The 20,903-nt window shown below is 39.0% G+C and overlaps 1 protein-coding gene and 1 pseudogene across 1 annotated transcript in view; both read left to right on the top strand.

The window, feature by feature from the left end:
• LOC120247292 (pro-neuregulin-3, membrane-bound isoform) overlaps positions 1–20,903 on the top strand; it is a 463,653-nt gene that overhangs the window by 387,304 nt on the left and 55,446 nt on the right. The gene's annotated exons all lie outside the window — the stretch shown is intronic.
• LOC120247296 lies at positions 11,990–12,086 on the top strand (annotated as a pseudogene).

The raw sequence follows: 20,903 nt of genomic DNA on the forward strand, positions 1-20,903 counted from the left end.
TAAGATGAAAGCCAAGCCTTATTCTGAGAATGATACTGACAGGCAGTAAATGAAAATAGGAATGAAGAGAAGCCTTCAACACCTTGACTTGAGAAAGAAGTGTCTGGATCAGGGGAAATATACTGATTTGTAGTGGTGACTTCATGCTTTGAGGCAAGTTATTAGATTTTGAGGCCTAAGGGACCAATTGGAGGGATTAGGGGGGAATATTTCCATAGGAAGGAAAACACAGGGTCCTTGGTAACATCTGGTCATGGAAAACCTTGACCGTGAGGACCCCTGATTTAATATGTGCAAGGTGAATAAAAAATACTTAAATCTCAGTACCACCACCAACTGTGTATTTTGGGTTGCTAACTTAACCTCCCTGAGCTTCTTTTCCCTTAAAAACATGAATCATAATATTCCCCCTCAGGGCTGTTGTAAAAATTAAAGGAAAACGTGTAGAATAGAAGACTTTGTATGGTATTTGGCTCAATAAATGGTAGCTGTCCCTATAAATATTGTATGGAATACCAATCAAGAAAACCCCTTTAAAACTCTTAAAGCCCTTTGCCTCTTATCTCTTACCTCTATCTTCACTGTTACTTATTAACATATAAGATGATGGAATAACCCCTTGGCTAAATGTTATATAGCATCTAACTACTAACTAATTAACTCTAATTGATTGGAATCCTGTAAGCAATACTGCTGATTTACTGTTGTTCCCCATGAACTAGCATGAGCCGATGCTGTGAAGATAGAGCCTTTGCACCTTCATTATATTTACTGTATCAGATTTAAAAGATGAATAGTTTGGAAGTTATTTAGAACTTAATACCTTTCTAACGACATCTAATACCTTTCTAACGACGATCACATAGTTTATACTTTAGGTATTTTGGGTTATCTTTTTCCTTTCCTGAAAACATTATTAAATCCCTTGAAATGTGTTGTTCAGAAATAGTCATTTATTCATTCAGAGATATTTTGGCTGTTTCCTGGGCCGAAAGTCAGTTCTAGAGCTAACTATAGTGTGTGAAAGAGATAAAGCCAATTTTCTCATGGAGATCATCTTTTGGAGGTGGAACTTAGATAATCAAGTGAGCAAACAAATAACCTGGCTGTAGCTTTTTTTTTTTTTTAAGCTTAAAATTTTAAATTTATTTTAAGAGAGAGATAGAGAGCAAGTGGGGGAGGGGCAGAGAGGGAGACAGAATCCCAAGCAGGCTCTGCACTCTCAGCACAGAGTCCCAGTGCAGGGCTGGAACTCATGAATTGGGAGTTCATGACCTGAGCCAAGATCTAGTCAGAAGCTTAACTGACTGAGGCACCCAGGCAGTAATTTTAGATGGTTGATATTTTCTATGAAGAAAAGGTGATAGAGTGGAGGTGATCATGGTGTGGTGTGAGTAACCTTTTAAATTGTGTAGAATGCTGTGGCCACTTGTGAACTGATACTCAAATGATAATAATGAACCAGGCCAAGAAATATATATATATGGATTCCAAGTCCTTCAGGCAGAGGGCAAAGCAAGCGATTCAACTCAAATGACGAAAGAAAGAAGGAACCAGCAATGGGTGCCAAGCACTTGGAAAAGAGTATTAAAATAGATGCTGGAGAGACTGGCAGGGTAATTACGCTGGGCATTGTAGGTGGGGTAAGGATTTTATTCTATGCAATTGGAAGTCAATATAAAAATTGTAGTCAGAAAAAGATTTCGTTTTCGTTGTAAGTGAACACTGAATGCTTGTAGAGATAGCCATATTGAGGAATTGGATGGTTCAGTGTGCCGAATAAGTGGATAATCACTTGTGATTTGTCTGTTTTCTGGATTCAGATCTTTTAACATAGAGTTTACCTGCTTGTATTTTTTGTTACTGAATTTAGAAACCTTTGAGATGGCTTATAATGTATCTCTTCACTTACTTCCCTTAACCTGACATTTTCAATGTGGCCTTGATCTGCTATGATTTTTCTTTCTCTCCTTCAAAGCTGCACTGTTTCCTCTTTGTATTTCACTCTTTTGTGGACTTGAGAAGAAATTAATGGAGTCTGAAATGTCCTTTCATTTCAAATACGTGTATCCACCTCTGGAGCAGTGTTTCATCGTTACCTTTACTGTGCCATATGTATGTATTTTTGTACAATGATTTGCTATGCTTCTTTTTTCTATATTTGACCTTTTAGTCTCCATATGCACACATTTGTTGCTCTCTGTTGAGCTGCTTGGTCATATTCCAGGACACTTACCTCAAGCTGGAAAAATTATTATATAGATTAGGTATTAGTATTAATTCTGTGGATCTAGGGCCAGAAAAGTACAGGAAGGATGTTTTATTCACACCTTCTGCATTCCTTCACACAACCTAGTTAAGTCATTTATTATTTTCAGTAATTAAATTATTTTTTGTGCCTCTAGTTTTTTTAAAAACACAATATTTAAACTAATTTATGTGCTTCTAGTTTTTAAAACATATTTTTAAAATTTAAAATGAGTCCAATTTACTTTTATTCATTGTAAACCACAGAGCTTGAATGGGCCCTTTGAAATTGCATGGAATTGAAGAAAATATATCAAACAATATCTTGAACAAGGTTTTGAAATCTCTAACTTATTTATAGCACCTATAAACCCATTTTAATATTTTTATTTTTTTTTCTTATACATTTTTTAATGTTTATTTAGTTTTGAGAGAGAGAAACAGAGCATGAGTTGGGGAAGGGCCGAGAAAGAGACCCAGAATCTGAAGCCGGCCCTAGGCTCTGAGCTGTCAGCACAAAGCCTGATGCAGGGCCAGAACTCAGGAACTCTGAGATCATGACCTGAGCAGAAGTTGGATACCATCAGACGCTTAACCCACTGAGCCACCCAGGTGCCCTTTCACATTTTTAATATGTTCCTAATATGTGTTTTAATTTACAAAAATACCCACTTTTCATGTAAATTTACTAGGTGAACTCTGGAAGGATAATAGTAACTAAGAAAAACACTTAAATAAGAGGTAATCCAAATAGAAGGAACTGAATCCATAAAATCCTAGGCAGAACAAGAAATGCTACACGTTGTTCTTTCCTTTGAAAGTATTATCTTCCTGATTCCCTCAACACTGCAAAGGATAAAACTTGGTGAGAAAAATGAGCTAGGCAAACCCCACAGCACTTTCCTCACTCCCCACCAACATCGCTCAATTTCATAACCCGATGATTGAGAAAAGAACTTAACTCTAAGTTCTATTCAGAAGAATAGAGCCATAAGATTATTGCAGCTTCCTTGCAAACTGAAACACCTGTTAGGGATTGTGTGGCTTTTTCACCTCCTACAATGGCTGTGATTTCAGAGTGGGTTGAAGAGGAGAAAGAATTCATTTCTCCTAAATTTCATGTTAATTTAGAAGTAAAAACGATAATGTCGTTTGACAACAAAATGTTGTCAAAGAATAGAAAATAACCTGCAAGAGTCATAAAAATAGAACATTGACAAATGATCTGCAACTGTGCATGAAGAAATTTTAGTATAGCAAATAAGGTAGGGAGGGTGTCTAGAAAGTCTCTTCTTGAGATTATTGAAGCTTCTTTCACTGAAAGTTCAAGGCTGGCTGGAGGGTTACATGAACTAAAGCAGAATCCACAACTTTTATTTCAAGTCTGAGTTCCCATTTTAAGGGAAGAATTAGTTGTCTGATTTAGAATTATAGTTAGCTTTTATTGATGCCTTTCCTTTTAAAATTTTAGTTTTAGGCACTTCATCCAGGAGCAAAAATGAATGAAAATGACTCTTGTACATTTCTATTTGATTCTTTCACCAGGGACAAGAATTGGACTCTGATGGGAAAGATAAGGTTATAAATACATACATACATACATATACATGCATACATAAAAGACTAATTTAAAAATTAAGAAATACTCCATTTCTAACATTTCTTTATAAACACTTTCTAACAGAATATGCCAGTATAAAACCTTGGCACTGTTAGAGAACAAAATCCAAGTCTAATTTGGTAATGAGTCAAAATGTTAAAAACCAACATTTTAGATTATTTAGGTGGGTTTATTTTATTGTTGTTGTTGTTGATAAGCTGTAATGGTATTTCGTAAGTCTATTTGATCTTTCCATTAATCCTGTGGTGCAGTTTCTGTTTATTACTTATTTGATCAGAAGGCAGAACAAACCTGTGTACGAAGCATGTGACTAGGACAGGAACTCTTTTCAAAGCCAATCCTGGCCAGTTCCAGACCCTGTGCTTTGCTCTTACACTAGCCTCTGCTCCTACCCCCCACCTTCAGTTAGTTTTCTTGCACTCCCATCTATTTCTCTCCATGGAATCTTTTCTCAGGCTCCATCTAGAGTATCATGATGTTTTTGGAAGATTGGTGTTTTATTCTCTTTTAAGGCTTTTAACTGGCTCAGTTGGAAAATCTCTACTTTATCTCATTCATATCTCATCACAATGTGTCTGAACATTTTTAGTTTTCTCCATAATAAAGATTCAGGCAATATCTGAACATCTGCCTGTTGGATGATAGGTGGCTGGGTAGACCAGATGATTTTTCAGTGTCCCATCCAGTTCTATTCCTCTTTGAAAGCCAATATTGCAGGATTATGCCCTATTTAAAAAGTGTATATGTTAGTTTATTTAAAAAATGTAGCTTACTCATATAGTTAAAGAAATAACTCAAACTATAAATGCAGAGTTTCAGTGTTCCCCTACAAGTCTGAACATCTTGGAGCAACTGTTGTTAAAGTTTCTTTTCTTGGTATTAAAACTGTACTTGTACATCTGTTTCTTAATTTATCAACATTATTCCATGTAGGGTACATGTGTCCGCAATTCACCATCTTCTTTTGGAAGTCACTGGTTTCTTTCATACTGCAGTCTTCCTAGAGTTGACATAGGCATAGGGGTTAGGAAACTTTTTGAAGTTTACCTTAGATTATAGCTGCATAGACTGAAATTGCAGAAGATAACAGTATCTATATGTTATTTATTTTATTTGCAGGATATTGAAATGTGAATTTTCTGGAAGGGTGGGGCACTGAGATGACCTGAAAAGTTAGACTCTGTTTCTTTTTTTTTTTTTTTTAATACTTTTTATTTATTTCTGAGAGAGAGAGGGAGGGGAGGGGAGGGAAGGGGAGGGGAACAGCGTGAACAGAGGTGGGTCAGAGAGAGAGGGAGACACAGAATCTGAACAGGGCTCCAGGCTCTGAGCTAGCTGTCAGCACAGAGCCCGACACGGGGCTCGAACCCACAAACCATGTTATCATGACCTGAGCTGAAGTCGGACACTTAACTGACTTGAGCCACCCAGGCGCCCCAGACTCTGTTTCTTAATAGAGTCTAACTTCCCTCAAGGCAGGAGGCCAGTGAAAGATACTCAGGTATAGATTAGGGATACTTTCAGCAGAGGGAGAATCAGTGGCAATCAGGGTGTCCGGAGTCCAAGACCCATCTGCTTCAGATGTTGGATAGGCAATTATCTTAAAATGGAAATAGTGGCTCTTGTATTTATTTACCAAACCTTCATATGCTTCTACTATAAAGGCTATCTTTCAAAAGATATAACTGTATTTGTAATATATGAAGAAAAATTTATGAGATAGACTATAAAGTATGCTAGACATAGTGGTGTTTTAACTTGAAATTTAGGAACAACATCTAAATATAACTCATACTTCCAGTGATGCTCTGTACCACCTATGTTCTAGAAGAGAAAGTAATCACCTAGCGTGTGATATTGTTAAGGCTTTAATATACATATATTTTGACAAAAGTAAGTAATAGAAAGATATAGTGGTCTTCCAAGAACTGAAAATATTTGTGCATACTGTGCATAGAACCCAATTTTAACTGAGATGATGACCTATTTACTTAATGGAAACAGAAAGTTCATTTGATTCACCCAGAATTCATTTTCCAAAATACTTACCAGGGCAAAATATTATTTAAGTGTAATAGACATAAATAGGTATTTGGCCTTGATTTGCATATAAATCCATTAACATAGGTAGTAATGTAAACAGGATATACACTATAAATGCCTGTCCACAAATGCCTACATTGGTTTAAAAAATTAGGGTATTTTGCATTTAATTTAAATGAAATGTCATTCTACAGGAGTTGAGTAAACGGATTCTAAATGTGGAAATAATGATTCATAAAAAATAATAAATACTGAAGGGAAATGAATTTTTGTGTTTCTATAGGTTATCTTTATACCTGGCTTGTATTTTTATAAGTCCCTTCCTCTAAGAAGTTGTAAAGGAACTCACTCGCATATTTTGACATGATTTTGCTTTTCATTGTTACAAAGAAATGTAGTACAGGGTAATAGTGAATAATGCAAACCAATGTTTTAAGCTTTTCCAGTAAAGAGTGCAGAAAAGCTAACCTGTAAATAGTAGTAAATACCATATTTTTATTTTGACTGAATAGATGATGATATATAAATTATGCAATATTATTTTATGAGTTGGCTTGGTATACAGATAGGTAAATATTATTCTGTGAAATCCTTGAAGACAGAAAAAATAGCATAGTCATTTTTATATATGCAGTACCTAGCTTATAATAAACACTCAAATATTTTTGAATTGAACTTTATATGTATCTAGCACAGGGTGTTATTTTAAAACCCTTGAACCCTGTCAGTTCAAAAAGATAGTGTATTTCCTTTTTTGGCATTAAGCTAAACTTTAAACTTTCAAAAAAATTTCCTGAAGTGTCTTACACACTTTAAAAATTTTAAAGACAATAATATATTTTATTTTCATAAAAATGTTTTCTTTCTCTTTAGTGAAGATGATGCTATTATCAACTCAGATGATTTAAATTTCAGATATTCCATGAGGCCTGGGTGGTTCATTAGGTTAAGCATGCTACTCTTGGTCTTGGCTCAGGTCATGATCTCACAGCTTCATGGGTTTGAGCCTCACATCAGGCTCAACACTGACTGTGCCAAGCCTGCTTAGGATTCTCTCTCTCCCCGCTCTCTCTGCCCTCCCCAACTCATGCTGTCTCTGTCTTTCTGAAAATAAAAAATAAACTTTAAATTTCAAATACTCCATAGTAGATATTTTTGTTCTGTTTTGTTTTTGTTTTAGTTGAATTTACTTATTTAAGTTCAAGTTAGTTAACGCATCATGTAGTATTGGTTTCAGGATCGGAACTCAGTGATTCATCACTTACACATAACACCGAGTGCTCATCCCAACAAGTGCCCTCCTTAACGCCCATCACACATTATCACATCTCCCTATCCACCTCCTCTCCAGCCATCCTCAGTTTCTTCTCAGTATTTAAAAGTCTCTTGTGGTTTTGCTCCCTCTCTGTTTTTATCTCATTTTTCCTTCCCTTATTGTTTTTAACGTTCTTGAATGGTTAGCTTCTTCATTCAAATTGTTCAATAATAGACATTTTCATTATAAGAATATGTGTTATTTTCATGTCCTTTTGAAACCTTTAACATACAAGGGACCTTTAAGTGGTTAATAAATGCTCTTTTTGAATCATAAAATAAATGGAAAAAATACAGATTCATAAACAGGAAATCATTAACCTAGAAAAGACTCCTGTTTATGTTTCTCACTGAAATTGCACTCTGGCATGATTGTAAGTGTAGGTTAAGGCCCCCTGGTTCAGATAATTGTCTTCCAAAATAGGGGTTGTAACTTGAAAAATGATAAAAGCTACATTGTAGTGTGAATCACTTTTATTTTATTTGACTTACCGACAACTCAACTGATCACTAAGAATCTCTACTTTGGAGAAAGATAGTTAATAATCATTTTCTTCACATTAAGGGAGATGGTAAAATTCAAAATTTGAGAATTGGTAGTTCCAGAGTAACTGCCCTTCACTGGATGCATTTACCCATGTTCCTTTCCCATCAGCCTTGATCTAGGATCTCAGCCTTTGGCTAAAGGATCCTTTTGCTCTGTGTTGGTCCGGTAATATCATGGCATTAGTGTTGCAGTGACTTGCCAGAACTCTCAGTATTTCTGTCTAAAGACGCTTAAAGTTTAATCTTTAAGTAGACACTTTTCACACATTAGCTGGACTCTGGCCACAGTGTGTAATAAGATGATTATTTTCTTCATTGAGTTCCAGCAAGTGGCATGGTGTCCTTTTTAGAGCAGCAGGGACACAACCAGATTGGTCTTCTTTTCTCAGCCTTTGGAGAGCTTTGATGGAACCAAAGCTGATGATAGGCATGATGTCCTGAAGTGAGATTTCTAGCCGTATTACTTTGATTCTTCAGTAAACTTCAGACATCACTACATGCCTCTGAAGACCAGAGGAGGGGTTGAAATCAGAGTGGCACACATATGTGTCCTGATTAATAGGACATAAATTGATGAAAGTTTTGGGGATAGACCTAGACTTGTCCATATTTTGAAATTAGGACCTACATCAAAGTTACTATATCTTAAAGGCACTGTTCCAGATAATCTCTCTCTCTCTCTGTCTCTCTCTCTCTCTCTGTCTCTCTCTCTCTCTCTCACACATACACACACACACACACACACACACACACACACACGCACACACACACACTTCTTTATTCTGACAGAATAGCATTACCAAATCATGCAACCTGAGACTGGGAGAAAGTTCAGGTGCATTGATGAATTCCTCAAGATCTACACACATCTTGCTGAGGCAGTATTTTCTGCTTGTGTAATGGGTGGTGCTGAATAAAATGTTCTGGCTTTAGATAGAGAAGGGTCATCTTGAGGTCTTAGTGGTACCTGGTGACTAGACCGTCCTATCCCCACCCCCACCCCCCATTTACTCTCTTCCATTGAAAATGCCCTCTGGCAGGACCGTTTGTGCTACTAATAGCAAAAAGCTTTCTCTCCTAGAGGTCCATGCAAGCAGAATTGACAAGAGCAGAGTGAGTGAGTACTTTCACGCTGGTTTGGTTAACAAATTGATTTGAGAGCCAGTGCTGGACTGTGTGAAATAAGAAACAGGTTCTTAAGTGACTGGAAAAGGAGGGTGTTTAGTTCTTAGTTTTGACCCTCTTTTTTTCTGGCGGATCCCCATGTCCCTGACTGTATTCATTGCTCTCTATTTCACACATGGCCTGGCTATTTGGCTGATGGTAACTCATGGTGAAAGAAAATGTAAGAATCCCTGACCATCTCTCTGTGGAGCTACCATTCTTTGTTCTGTTTGCCTTGACAATTTATGCATTATCTTTAAACATAAGCTTAATTTTGGGGCTCCTGGGTGGCTCAGTCGGTTGGGTGTCTGACTTTGGCTCAGGTCATGATCTCACAGTTCGTGAGTGAGTTCAAGCCCCACATTGGGCTCTGTGCTGACAGCTAGCTCAGAGCCTGGAGTGTGTTTCAGATTCTGTGTTTTCCTCTCTCTGTGACCCTCCCCTGCTCATGTGCTCTCTCTCTCAGAAATAAATAGAACATTAAAATTTTTTAAACATAAACTTAATTTTATATCAAAATATAAATATATCTATTGAATAAAAATATTTATTTATAATAGATAATCCTAGGAAGGAGATTTATAGGGACTCATTAGGACAACAGTATCCCTGTTGTGGTTAACAGAAGAAGTTTTCAGAAACACCTTGGCATTTTAGATGGGATGCAGGAGCCAGACAGAAACAACAAAGGAAGAATTTTGGTGCCAAACTGAGCTGCCTTGGTCAGGAGGGTGAGGAGAGGCACAGAGGGGTGGGGGAGCTGACTGCTGGGACGCTGGTCCCCACTACTGTACTTCAGCTGGGCATTCACTTTGCAGGAGGGACAGTTGGGGCACTCGAGTAGCTCGTAGCGCTGAGTCCAAAGGGTTAAACTCCATCTTCTGCCAAGAGACTTTGCATGAGGCACTAGGATGCTCTCCCTGATGTGGCTGGATGCAGGAACCCAGGGAGGGCAGAAGATGGAGAGGGTGCACCCAGCAGCCCTCATCTCATGGGCAACAGACATTAAGTGCGTCTTGCCCTATAGTAGCTTTTACTTTATTTTTATATTGTCTATTGGATAGGTTTGACGGTAGAAAGGGCTGTTGCAGAGGTCTGTTGGTTGCTTTATTCTGTATTTTACATGAAGTGTTTTGATTCCAGGTAGGATGGGAATCTTTTCCCCTTTTCCCCAGTGCTGTATTCCATACCTGTGCTTGTATGGATGGTGGGTCTCAAACTCAACTGACCACAGGGGATGAACAGAAATGGAAGTTTGGGGTCAGGGCAGTGGGGACTTGAGCTGAAGAATATGTGCCCTGTCTAATGAAAGGGGCTGCGGGACTCAGTCGGTTGAGCATCCACCTTTTGATTTCAGCTCAGGTCATGGTCTCACAATTTGTGGGATTGAACCCCATATTGGGCTCTGTGCTGGCATCATGGAGCCTGCTTAACATTCTATCTCTCTTTCTCTCTCTCTGCCTGTGCCCCTCCCCCAAATAAATAATTAAACTTTAAATACAAACTCGAAAGTACTTCCACCAGGACATATTGGTTGCTTCTTAGATGAGGTGTGTGTCTGCTTTAGTTTCCTCACAAGGTGCCCTGTGCTTCTCCGATGATGATTCAAAGCACATTTTATTAGAGTCATTTATTTAAAGGTTGTTGTATGTATGAGAGTATCAGCTGTGTGGTGATGGGACCATATCTGGATTGTTTCTTGCTGATCTGGCAGTACCTAGCTCAATGCCCAGTAAAAATCATCTCATAGTCACTTTAGAATGAATGAATGAGTATGTGAATGAATGAATGGACTTTTTCTTCTTCTCCTGGACAGACCGTTAACAAATAAAGCCTCTAGGCTGCAGTACTCTTGCTGGTCATTGGCTTAAACAGAGCTAAGGAAAATATCCCTTGGCCTTGGAAGATAACCCTTGATTTGATTCCAAGTCTCCCAAGTTTTTCATCAGTGCCAGCACCTGCTGAAAAGGACCATCAAACTGAAACTACTTTTGACTTATTTGCAATCTTTCTTTAAAGTTTACCAAGAAAGGAGCCATAAAAGACTCATCTGATTCTTTTTCCAAAATCCACATAGACAATAAAGGCATTTATCTAAATAATGTTTTGGCTTCACACAACATCAATAAACACTTCATGGAGATTAAACTGACTGAAAACCTTTTATACTTGTCAACTGATTTCTGTTGGCTGTGTTGATTTCCTTTATAAAGAATAAAAAGAAAGTGAAGTTGTTTTGTGCTAATACATTTGGGGGTGGGTAAATGATTTTCCTTAAATCACATTTTCCTGACAATGAACATGGAGTGGAAGATTATTAAAACTGATCTTTCACGATGTTGTTTGCATACCTCAAACAAATATGTGGGGCTGTCTCCATCAGTGAATGCCATGTGTCGGTGTGATTGATGAATTATAATTAACCTTGGCAACATGTTTTTACAGCTAAACTAGATCAATCGAAGTTAGTTATCCTGAGAGACAGTAAAATCACTTCTATCCTTAGCTTACTACAAGAAGTAATGGCCTTTCCCAGGAAGAGTTCTCAAAATATAGCGAACACGTATTTTGCTATTGAATCTACTCCTTAAGGTAAATGAGAGGTCATTGGGATTGAAATAACTTAACTTGAATGAGAGAAGTCTCCAGGCTGATCTGACAGTACCCCTCTCAGGATCACTGAGTGGGGATTGGGGGCAATGACAATTAATAGTTGAGGCAAGTACCTACATAAAACAAGGGAAGGAAAGGAGAGGGAGAAAGGTAGCACCTCAGAACTTCTCTTCCCCCTATCCAAACAGAGGGAAAAGCTGAGTAGAGGATCTTTATTTTCTAAACATATATTAATAAAGGTGGTGCCGTGTATACTAACACTGAACTTTATAGAAGGATAAGTAGGGCGAGAAATATAGGTCATTTAAACAGTTTGGTTCCCTTTTGCTTAGCATGTCATGTGACAGTTTCTCCCGGGTGATGCCTTTGACAATATGATGCAATCTAGTCCTTGGACAATCTCCTTCTAGAAGACTTTATCCCAAATGTTTCCTCGGGCTCGCTTCTGTAGCACGTAGCACGCATACAATTGGAATGACCCAGAGAAGAGTAGCATGGTCCCTGTACAAGGACGACACCCAAATGTTTCCTCATTGCACCCAACAATATTCGAATCTTCCAGCTATCAGATGACCTTGTATTCCTGGCTTGTGCAGAGCTCGAAGAAAGGCTATGAAAGATAACCATAAACATTATCCTGAAATTCATTTACATACTCCCTTAACCATAGCCCTTGTGCTTTTGATAGTAATTACAGGCGTTTTAGAAGGTATCGCTTTGGAAGCTCTGTAAAACCTTTTGGCGAGGTCTTTCGTCAACCTTTGGGCTACATAGTAATAAATTAGCTTCTATATATAGCTCCTATGCTCGATCATCCTGCATTTCCTGTGCTCGCAAGAAGGTTCCCAATAAGGCAATTATTTATCACTGTATTAGTAAGGAGTACTCTAATAGCTCCTTTGCATGAGACATGGGCAATTAAGTGAAGAGAAGTTGCAGCTTTTACAACCCCCTAATGACAGTCCATCCTGTGCCAGCTGGCCACCCAGAGCAGACTGATGTCTACTTGCCAGGGGCAACCTTTGGACCTGGAAACAGAAACTCTAAAGATAAGTCTCAGTGTCTGATAGTTATGGCCTGATTCAATAGATCTCATTTTTTAAATTTTATATTTGCACATGTAATTTGGCTCCTTCCTGAAAATTTTCTGATATTGTAAACTGTGGAGAGAGTTGTGAGTTGGAATTGGCCTGTTCATGAACTGGAAGACTTGGGGTGACATCCTGGTACTCTTACCCCGTTCTGGGTAGAGAAAGGAGAAGTCATGTGCTTGCATGTGTTGGTCATGGTAAGAGTGGCATGCGACACTGTGCATTGTCACGAGGCCGTAGCTACTGGCCGTTAGACCTGAGTGCATTACATCGATACCTCAGGGGAACAGACCCAGAAGCAGGAAGGCCCTCTCTGACCCACACCTCACTTTTATTTTCCAGATTAGACTCTTCTCAACATTTTCTTTGGAGAAAAGTCCATGGGTTTATTCTATTTTAATTGCTTGCATTGTCACAGTGGGGGCTCCTGAGCCAGTATCCATCTGGGATAAATTGTGGCCATGAGATGCCCAGTCATGGACCCAGATGGAGGTAGTATGAGTGCAGAATGAATGGTGTGCAGAAAGAAAAAGAGAATTGGAGAATTTAACCTTAGGAAGGAGATTTATAGGGACTAATTAGGACAACAGTATCCCTGTTGTGGTTAACAGAAGAAGTTTTCAGAAACACCTTGGCATTTTAGATGGGATGCAGGAGCCAGACAGAAACAACAAAGGAAGAATTTTGGTGCCAAACTGAGCTGCCTTGGTCAGGAGGGTGAGGAGAGGCACAGAGGGGTGGGGGAGCTGACTGCTGGGACGCTGGTCCCCACTACTGTACTTCAGCTGGGCATTCAATTTGCAGGAGGGACAGTTGGGGCACTCGAGTAGCTCCTAGCGCTGAGTCCAAAGGGTTAAACTCCATCTTCTGCCAAGAGACTTTGCATGGGGCACTAGGATGCTCTCCCTGATGTGGCTGGGTGCAGGAACCCAGGGAGGGCAGAAGATGGAGAGGGTGCACCCAGCAGCCCTCATCTCATGGGCAACAGACATTAAGTGCGTCTTGCCCTATAGTAGCTTTTACTTTATTTTTATATTGTCTATTGGATAGGTTTGACGGTAGAAAGGGCTGTTGCAGAGGTCTGTTGGTTGCTTTATTCTGTATTTTACATGAAGTGTTTTGATTCCAGGTAGGATGGGAATCTTTTCCCCTTTTCCCCAGTGCTGTATTCCATACCTGTGCTTGTATGGATGGTGGGTCTCAAACTCAACTGACCACAGGGGATGAACAGAAATGGAAGTTTGGGGTCAGGGCAGTGGGGACTTGATGGGCTGAAGAATCTATGTCCTGTCTATTGAAAGTGGCCCAGTGCTGCTCCACTGTTGTTATTTTCCAGGAGTAGATGGATATGCACTAGGCAGATGACTGGAAGTTTTTAAAGAAAATTTTAATTTTGTGACATTACAAATTTTAATTTTGTAACATTACAGCATTCACCTGCTCTGGTATAAGTGATTTGGAACCAATGAAAAGCGTGGTTTCATGTTGGAAAAGTCACTTCCTTGTCACTGGCCTACTCCCACTGATGGTGGGTCCCCCTGGAGGCCAAGGCACTGCATAGGATTTGGGGGTGGCAGAACTGAAGAGCTCTGTAACATGAAAAGTTACAAGGATGACTCAGAGCACCTGTAGCCCTTGAGCTTCAATCCCAGCAAGTTATTTACCAGCCGTGTGACCTTATGCAGATTGTTTAATGATTCTGGCCTCAGTTTCCTCATTTATCAAGTGGAGAAAATACAAGCCTGTGCTTCATAAAACTGTTGTTTTGATTATATCAGTTGATGCACTTTAGTGGCAGAGGTGTTTGCCATTGCCATTAAGAAAGAGGGAAGGAGGTGGGACATGGTGGCCCCTAGGTGGGAGTCTGTGAGTAGCTATGTCCAGGCCACTGGGATGCTTTTCCACCAGCACCTCCACATACTTCCTGATACCAAGGTTAGGACCCTGGTGTCATGAGTTTGTAACATACTTCCTGTGTCACTGTGCCGCTTCCCTACGTGCAGAGCCACTTGACAAACAGAGACATCTGGCTCTTAGAACTCAGACTCTGGCTCTTGTGTTTATTTGCTGTATTGCTTTGAGTTGTTGTCTTACTCCATCTTAATCTCGCTTTCTTTGCTTTCTTTGCTTTCCATGCACACCTTGTTCCATGAAGGTTGAATATCTCCAACACAATTCATGACGCATAACGCATGAGTTCTCCTATCCTCTTGATCTCAGGCTAGTGAAAGGCTCACCATTATGATATGGGAAATACTCTGAAGGAAACAGAGAGGAGGAAAGTGGGCTTCCAGTGGTGAAGATTGGGTTCTTTTTGTGCTTGGTTCTGGAGTGGGATTGAAGTCACTTGGGGGTTGATTTGCTGTGTTGGCCTCTGGTGAATTTGTTGGTTCCACAGTGCCATTCAGGAGTTTATCCATGGTTTTTCATATTTCTTAGCACAAATGTAATTGAGGAGCTTGAATTCAGGGTACGTTATTTTTTGAGAAAATTAATAATTACACAAACATGCGATGCTTTCTGGCAGTACATGAAGTCAAGCTTTCATTGGAAAATAGCTATTATAACTCAGCAATTGAAGTGTTCCTATGCAACCTTGATTATTTTTGCCAAAAATAGTTCAACCTATAAATAGCCAGTTAGGAACAAAGAAGTAGGAGAAATAAATTTCCAGCTCAGTGTCTATGGTATGCAACATCATATGAGAGCTTAGGGAAACACACACAGCAGCAGATTTTCAATAAAGGAGATGCAATAATATCTATTATAACTATGCTAAATATATTGATCCTTGTGAATTACTCATGCCAAGAAATGTGTTCTCAGTGACCTGGAAGATGCCATGACACCCAGCCTCAGATTGGGTCATGGGAATCACCTGTGTGGCCCCATACCATGGTGCTTATCACAAGGCATCATTTCTATGTATCTCTTCACAAAGTCTTTCAAATCCTTTATGCTGAAGACTGTTGTTTCATCTTTGAATTTTTGACAGTGCAAAGCATGCCAGGATTTCATCGTGTTGCTTAGAAAAGAGTTCTTGAATGGATGCATGAGTGAAATTGGGGTTATGATTTGGCTTCTCAGTGGCACATAATTTTCTCAGTTTGCTTAGAAGGAAAAATGAGATGGGGGAGGGGAGAGCAAGCGAAAGTGCCATTGCCATTCTTAGCATGGACTTTCAACATGAATTGATCCAATACAAAGCACACACTCAGAACCTAGAATTAACTGGCACTCACTGTATGCCACCTGATGATAGTGACAAATGAACCCACTTTAGAATGGGAGCCAATATCTGCGTATCAAGGAGCTGCAGAAATGACAATGAAAAGGTGCATAGCAAGTGATGAATGGTCAGATGTGGATCCATGAGCCCCTTCCTCCAGAAATGGATAGTTTAATTGCTCCCAAGTTGAATTCATACCACAGACACCGTAAACAACTTAGTTTAATCAACCAGGAACATGGGCTCTCATAGATTTAAATTCACTGCAGATGATGTTTCTATAAAGCTGTGGAGATGCTTGTTTCACATAGATATAAGAGGGAGCACAAAAACAGTGATGTCATCCGCATGATTTAGACTAGAGTATTTACCCTACCAAGTTAGCACTTTATTAACAAGCAATGGTGCTTATCAGAGGAACCTATTTTTCATTTGATCTGTTTCTTTGAAAAGGTCAACTTTTCTACAGAAAAAAAATATTTCTATTTCATCAATGATTTCCTTAATAACTTCTTTAATTTCTCATTTATTTATAGATCTCTTCTTTTCTCTGTTCTTTGTATATAGCGATTTAGTTTTAACAACCCCTAAACACATGGCATTGAATACTCGGGGTCTAGGAAGAGACATTTTTTCTTTCTCTTTTCCTTTCCTTTCTTTCTTTTTTTATTTTTTAAAAATATTCTCTTGGGTTGCCTGGATGGCTCAGTCAGTTAAGTGCCCAACCCTTGATCTCAGCTCAGGTCTTGATCTCAGGTTTTTGAGGTAAGGCCCTGCATTGGGCTCCACACTGAATGTGAAGCCTACTCTCTTGTCTCTCTATTTTAGGATGTATTGACCTTCTTCAAAGAGGCACATGCTCTGTAAACTTGTGTTTCATGTTAATCTTACTCTCGTACCAGATCTTCTTTCCATTTAATTCCATTTACTTGCTCCCCAGTTCTATAATGTATGCAGTTTTCTTTTTTAATTGGTGCTTACAAGTAGACAGGAAAACACAGTATATTTAAAACCCACTCAGCTTTAAATTAAGATTTTAGCTGTATCTGAAGAATCCCCCAAGAGACCATATTTTAGAAAAGAGATTATGGTTAAACTCCTCATTCAACTTGTATTTATTTGGTTGATAACATCCCTTTTTTTTCTGAAAAAGATCGAAGAAGTTGTTCCCCTTGGGCCTTGGTTAGCAAAGGCTTAGCCCTCAGCAGGAAACAGATCAGCCTTCTGAGACATTCCTCTTGCCTTTGGAGGATTACAGGCTTACAGTCACAAAGTGGGTAAAGGAGCATCTGGGTCAGGGAGTGGAAACTTGAATTACCAAGTCATTCTAAGGGAAACTAGATCTTCTAACTTAAACGGACAAGAATTAATCAATCTTTTATCTTTCATTATGAATATTTCCTATAGGATGGAACAGTCTTTATTGAGGAATACTTTAGAAGACTCGAATTTAGGGAAGTCCTGAATTTCTGGGACTCAGTAGTCTGGTACCTAGTGAGGAGATGAAGAGAAGAGTTAATTAAAGTATTGTAACATCAGGAGAATTTGACAATCTGAACTGCAACCCAGCTAAGAAGAAGGAGGGGGCAACATTAGCTGATGGAGCATGAGAAAGCATTGGTCAAACAAGAGGAGGGCTTCTGGGGGTGAGGGGAGGGTAGGGGTGAGCAGCATCTTGGAAGATAAGAGATAATGCTTTCCTGAGATTTCTAAAGCATCTTTAGTTTTTATTGTTTGCAATTTTTTTTTGTTTTTGTAATAAGATTAATTTTTGTAGATTCAAGTTAGGCTGAATTCTGGGTTCAGGGTCATAGATAAAAACTGAAGCTGGTAAAGAAGAGACCAAAGCTAAAGTGACAGGTGGCTATTAAAATTCATATTATGAGCAGCCTGGACCCATGTCTTCTCCTTTCTTGACATGTTGGCCCAGCTCTTATGTTCAGCCAGTTGTTATTATATAAGAGATAGATGTTGGCCATGATCATTAGGGCTAAATCCTGGCAAGAACAGTTGGCCTGGCCAAATTTAATTCTTCCAGAAGTCAAGGCTGATACTCAGATCTTCATTCTGATACATTGCTGGGGACAAAACTATGGATAGATAATTCTCTGTAAGGGATGCCCCAATAGAGTCCCACTCATTACTTTATGATTACTTGGAAATTGAGATACATATCTTTGTTTGGTGCTGTGAATTTCTCTTACTATCTTTAGGAGCCAAATTGCATTCAAATAAATTTCCCATATATTTATTGAATGGTGACATGGAGTTTTACTTCTGTTTATTGTGAGGGTATTGCATTTTTCCCATGTCACTTACATTATTTCATTGAATACCCCTCTCCTAAGTAGCTATTATCATTCCCATTTCATCACAGAAGAAACCAAGGATCCCAAAGTTTAATTTACATGGTGTTATTCTACTAGTGAGTGGAAAGAGCTTAGGACTTGAAAGTGTGTATAGAAGAGATACTACTTTTGCTGGGCTGTAGAGGATGAGGAGCATGTTCACTGATGCTCATTCAGGAGGAGGTGGACACAGGCCTGGATGCCATGCTGTCCAGATGCATTCATTCAGTCAACAAATATTTATTAAGTTGCTATCACATGCCATGTACTGTTCCAAGTAATGTAGATAAAACTGTGCGAAGAAATTCTTTGTCCTCTGGAGCTCATTCTCCAGTGGAATGTGGCATTGCCATGGTAATGATGCTGACCCAGTGGTTTGCAGCTCTAGCTGGCCCTTGCATTTTTCAGGTGTTGTGCATGCCCTCTGATGGATAACCCTCTATATATGCTGGCTTGTCATCCCATGCTCAGTGTTACGAAACATACTTGTGAGATAGGTCATGAGTATCTTGATACATTTCCATGTACCAGACATCATCTGCCTGTAAGTGCACATTTGGTCTTGTTAGCATTAATAGGCACGCTATAGTGGCTGCTAGACCAGGGCACCTCTTCCCACCTTAGGCAGTGATTTATATGCACATATTTCTTTAGAAAAATTCTGCTTCTTCTACCCTTGAGGATGTCTTTCAGTGGACCTTTCTTATTTCATGTTTATCTATGAACTTCTCACCTTCTTTGTGGTCTGAGGTGTTAGAGAGAGAAGGGTACTGGCTCTTTCTTCAACTCTTTGTTTATCAACCTGGCCTTTGGCTAATTCATTTTCTTTTTTTTTTAATTTTTATTTATTTTCATTTTTTAATGTTTATTTTTGAGAGAGGGAGACAGAGAGACACAGAGTGTGAGCAGGAAAGGGACAGAGAAGGAGAGGGAGACACAGAATCCGAAGAAGGCTCCAGGCTCTGAGCTGTCAGCACAGAGCCCGACGCGGGGCTCGAACCCATGAACCGTGAGATCATGACCTGAGCCGAAGTCGTACGCTTAACCAACTGAGCCACCCAGGCACCCCTGGCTAGTTCATTTTCTGATTATATCCTTCATTCCATCAGTGCTCGAGACTAAAATAGCAGGGCAGACAGGGTGAGGAAAAGGGTAAGTAGGATACCTCTTTCTGTTCCTCATTTCTCCTCTCCTCAAGAAAACCCTTTTTCTCTCTACCTTCAGCAGCAAGAGGCATCAGAGAAGGCCAATGGCTAACTAGTTATCTTGTGCTCTGCTTCAGAAAAGAGGAAACTAATTGCACCACAGGTAGAATGCTCATCACACAAATAAGAACATAAGTTCCAATATCTGTGAAAGATTATTTGAAGAAAAAAATTGTAGAGTACATTCAAGGTTATCCTTGTAATAACATGATTCTCTCTTCCTTGCATTCTGTTTGTATTCTTGGGTTGGAATAAAAGATTAATCTACTGGAATTTCAGCAACATAGGCTGTGTTCATGGGAGCTTGTTACATATGAAAAGAATATTAATTTCTAACAGCTTTTCAATTTTTTGCCATGAAGTTTCATATGATATGTATCATTGTGTCTTCATTTTTTTCTGTACATGTGAAAACACCAAATGAAAAACATTTTTGCCTCAATATAGTATTTTTAACCAAAGTTCTTAAAATAATGACTTTGTAGTGAATGCATACAAATATATTTACAAAATGGAAAGCTCATTTAGTGATTGCAAAAGGAATAATGGCTTTAATAACCACTGCTCCACTTGGCGTCTGCCTGCAAGCGTTGTTAGAACAATAAGCATCACCCAATTCCCTGTGGCCCTGTTTTCTTTGAAGATTCTATTTATGCCATTCTAATTTTGACGGTATTTTGACATTTTCAAATAAGAGTATGGCATTTGTTGAATAAATGATCACTCAAAATGGATTTGCCTCAATTATCACTCTAGTTTTATCTACTTAACTACAGACTCACCTTTCTTCCCTCCTGCCGACCATTGACACCTGCATTCTCGCTGCAACATCGTCTTCAGGAAGGGCTATAGAACTGTTGTTGCCTTAAAAAGGATTTTAAGCCTGTGGCTTTGATTTTTTTTTTTTTTTTTTTTTTTACTTATTTGAGTATAGCTGACACACAGTGTTCCATTACTTTCAGGTGTACAACATAGGGGTGATGTGATTCAGCATCTGTCCACATTATGTTATGCTCACCACAGATATAGGTACCCTTTATCACCATACAACACTCTTGTGGCATCACTTGCTATATTCACTATACTGTGCTTTTCATTCCTGTGACTTATTCATTCCATAACTGGAAGCATGTACCTCCATTGTCCTTCACCCATTTTGCGATCCTGACTTCCCTTTTAAACTCCTGATGTTATAACATTGCTCCTGTTCCCACTATTATTGCATTTCTGTTGCATGAATGATCTTCTTCTCAGAACTGCACCAGCATCTTTAGGAGAGTAGCATTTGGATATAGCATATTTGGCTGCTCTGATAAATGGCTGACAGTACCATTGAAGACACCATGTTACAATTGCTCTGCCTAATTATGATTTTTGTACTGTTTTTTAAAGTTTATTTACTTATTTTGAGAGACAGAGCAAGTGAGCAGAGGACAGTCATAAGGTTTCAGGGTCTCAAACTCATAAACCATGAGATCATGA

Source organism: Hyaena hyaena, unplaced genomic scaffold (genome assembly GCF_003009895.1).
Source record: "Hyaena hyaena isolate Hyena2069 unplaced genomic scaffold, ASM300989v1 scaffold_512, whole genome shotgun sequence".
Classification (NCBI taxonomy): Eukaryota; Metazoa; Chordata; class Mammalia; order Carnivora; family Hyaenidae; genus Hyaena; species Hyaena hyaena.